Raw genomic sequence first — 4,010 nt, forward strand, 5'->3', positions numbered from 1 at the left:
GATCATTGATTCGGGTGCATCTACTCTTATTTCTAGTAACAAATCTCTTTTCACTTCTATTTTATGTTCTCAATCTCTCTTATCAGTCACAATAACCAACGAATCGCAAACCATGGCAACTGGAATAGGTCAAGCAAGTCCACTTCCTTCCTTATCTTTAAATTCAGTTCTTTATGTTTCCGGTAGTCCTTTTAATCTCATAGTCATTAGTCGCTTAGACAAATCACTTAAATGCTCTATTTCAATTCTTGATGACCTTATTTTTATACAGGAACACAGTACAAAATGGATCGTTGGTACCGAGTGTGAATAAAACGGACTTTATTACTTTATCCTTGTAAAATTACATGGACTCACATCTTGTCTTACTTCAACAACTTATCCTGTCACTAATTCACCAGATTTATTATATAAACGGTTGGGATATCCTAGTTAGTCAAAACTTCAGAAAATGGTACCTAGTTTATCTCACTTGTCTACTCTAGAGTGGGAGTCATGTCAGCTCGATAAGCATACCCGCTCCCATTTCCCTTGGCATCTTGATAATCGACTATAGTCACCTTTTACTTTAGTCTATTCAGATGTTTGGGGTCACAGACGGGTTAGTTCTACCTTGGGATTCTACTATTTTATTAGTTTCATTGATGATTATTCCAGGTGCACTTGGATATTTTTGATGAAAAATTGATCTGAGTTGTTTTCTATTCTTCAGACCTTCCACGCTGAAATTCAAAATCAATTTTCGTAGTAATGATGCCCTAGAGTATTTGTCTTTCCGATTTCAGCAGTTTATGAACTCTTATATTATTCATCAAATATCGTATCCGTACATATTTCAAAATAATGGGGTAGTTGAAAGAAAGAATAGACATCTTATTGCAATTGCTCGTACCCTACTAATACAATCTCATATTCCGTTGCAGTTTTGAGGGGATGCAGTTCTTACATCTTGCTATCTTATTATTCGTATGCCACCTTCAGCTATCCAGAATCAAGTTCCATTCTCTATCATGTTTCCCCACTTACCTTGTTCTCTCTTCCACCCTGTGTTTTTCGAAGCACGTGCTTTGTTCATAACCTTACTCGAGGAAAAGATAAGTTAGATCATCGTACTCTTAAGTGCATATTTTGGGTTACTCGAGAATGCAAAAGGGATATCGATGCTATTCTCTTGATCTCAAACGGTAGATTATGTCTGCTGATATTACCTTCTTTGAAACCTAATCACTTACATGTTCTCCATGCCTTAAAATGGTTTTCGGTTCTTTGATTATTTCAAGCCTTCTATTGTATTTGCCTGATTCTCATAAGACTCCTTGAGTCTGTTCACTTGCCTTCTCATTTCTGTGATTGATTCTATGGGGAAACCCTAGAATTTGGGGTTTTTTTCTTGGAAAATCAAATTAGGGTTCCACTTTGGGACCCTGTACCTTCAGACTCACTATGAGTCTCTGGTTGAACTTGTATTCTTTTGTTTATGATTCTAAATACTTCGATGTTAGACTCTTCTGTTTGAAGTGTTTGCTTTATATATGATACTTCGGAACTTAAGAAAGGATGGGGGTTTAAACAGAACAGACGAAACATGCTTAACAAAAACACGAACATAGTTCAGAAAAGCAAAACATCGAGAAACACAGTAGTAAAGAGTGAGAAAAAAAAGAACAGGCTAATCATGTGAGCATACATATAAAAGTAGGAAGACAATACATGCGTAACTAGAGGAGGAGAACATACGAGCATACTGCAGACAAACAGCTGAAAGAAAAGAACAAAAAAAATCGAAATATTTTCAGAAACCCTAATTTGAAAAACCAACGATTTTGAAAAGGAATTTTTGGGAAAACACTCGAAACGTCTAATATATCATAGATCTATCACAGATCTGAAAGAATAAAACGAAAAGCAACCTCGAATAGGTTAGGGTTTCTGAGAACCTTAAAGGACGAGAAGGCTTGGAAGTCACGAGAGCGGATCTGAGCTGATAAGGTCGAATCCAAGCTCAAGAGGCTAAAGTACGCTGGAGCAAGGCCGGAAACGACCAAAGAATCTCGAATCGGCCAAGGTCTAGATGAAGACCTTTGAGGTCTAGCCTCAAATCTTCAGCGAGCAGGCGTATAGGAGCAGAATATGGTGAGTAAAGATCGTCCCTGGTTAGATTAACCATGGATTCCGGTGGATTTTGGGTCGGAGAGGGGGGTAGGCGGCTTCTAGGGTTTCAGGGGTTGAGAGAGTTCGAGAGAGACGAGGGAACCAAAGGCGGCGGGTTTGGAGAGAATGGGGATAGGGATAAGGTCGTTGGAATTAATTAAGGTAATTGGGTAATTGGGTAATTGGGTTGGGTTAATTGGGTAATTGGGTTGGGGATTTTGGTCCAATTGGGGGTTAAGATTGGGGTTAATTTAGGCTAAGACTGAAAGGTAAATGGGGCTACATATTAAATAGCCAGTTTTTCCCTTTTGTTTTATAAAAAATAGTAAAAAATGATTTTAAAAATTAAATTAAAAGTACCAAATCAGTAAGTAGTATATAAATATTTATTTAAAATACTGGGATCAATTTTTATAATTATAAAATGCGATAAAACCTTAAAGAGGCTAGTATTACAATTATATGCAATTTAGTTTTAAAAACACCAAACGAATTTGTAAAAATATGCAAAAATCATGTTAGCTATATTTTGATGTAAATGTGAGAATGAAATAAATTATCCTCCAAAATGGCAAGCTTTGGGGAATAATTATGGGATTTAATGGTGTAAAAATAGGCCATAAATTGGTTTAAAAATCATTAAAATGCCAAAAAATTTTGGTGTGCTTATATATGCACATATATGTTATTTTGGAAGTGTTTTGGGTATAAAAATACATAGAGAAAAATTAGATATCAACAACTGCCCCTCTTTACCCGAGGAGGATGAAAGAGTTGTCGGGTAAAGACAAAATGACCAATTTTGACCGAATCGGCGATTGAAAAGCGTTTTGACCAAGATCTGGATTCGGAGCCGCCTACATATCCCTGATTTTATCGGAATCAGGCCATATATAGTTCAGGAACCATTGACGGAGTGTGTCGAATGTGGGTTCGAAAAGAACGAACGTGATGATTAGATTTGGAGTCGGACAGACTGTGGAGAACCGGAACGGGATTGCTCCTGCTGAGATGGTCATTTGCTAGCCGGTGTACCTATAAATGAGCAATGTTTAGTGTATTGTGAATAATTTAAACATGATGCAAGTTCCCATTGGACCATGGATGTTGTCTTCGGACGGTTAGGATGACGTCCTCGGACTATGATGTCCTGGGCCATGAAGAGCATAAAAGTAAAGATTTGCAAGCCATGAAATGGTGTTCTCCGGCTATGCCGATGGTGCCTCCGAACTATGACGCCTTTGAATAAGTTGGCGATCTTTCAGTCCATGAGAAGGTGGCAATCTTTCAGCCAAATGAATGCAAAGGGTGGCGGTCTTTCAGCCAAAGCAAGAATTTAAATGCAGGTGGCGATATTTCAGCCGTTCAAAAAATAAAGTGGCGATGTTTCGGCCATGCAAGATGGAGACAATGCTTAGTCTCGTAAGGCAGATGAGTAGCCTTATGCAGAATGGAGGTAGAGCTTAACCTCGAAAGGCAGATAAGTAGCCTTATGCAAAAATGCAGATGGAGACAGAGCTTAGTCTCGAAAGGCAGATAAGTAGCCTTATGCAGGATGGAGGTAGAGCTTAACCTCGAAAGGCAGATAAGTAGTCTTATGAAAATACATATGGAGACAGAGCTTAGTCTCGAAAGGCAGATAAGGTAGCCTTATGCAAGTGATGATGGAGGTAGAGCTTAACCTCGGAAGGCAGAAAAGTAGCCTTATGCAAAATGTAGATGGAGATAGAGCTTAGTCTCGGAAGGCAGATAGGTAGCCTTATGCAGTATGGAGGTAGAGTTTAACCTCAGAAGGAAGATAGGTAGCCTTATGCAATGCAAAGATATGCGGATGGAGGTAGAGCTTAACCTCGAAAGGC

Source organism: Nicotiana tabacum, chromosome 8 (assembly GCF_000715075.1).
Source record: "Nicotiana tabacum cultivar K326 chromosome 8, ASM71507v2, whole genome shotgun sequence".
Lineage (NCBI taxonomy): Eukaryota > Viridiplantae > Streptophyta > Magnoliopsida > Solanales > Solanaceae > Nicotiana > Nicotiana tabacum.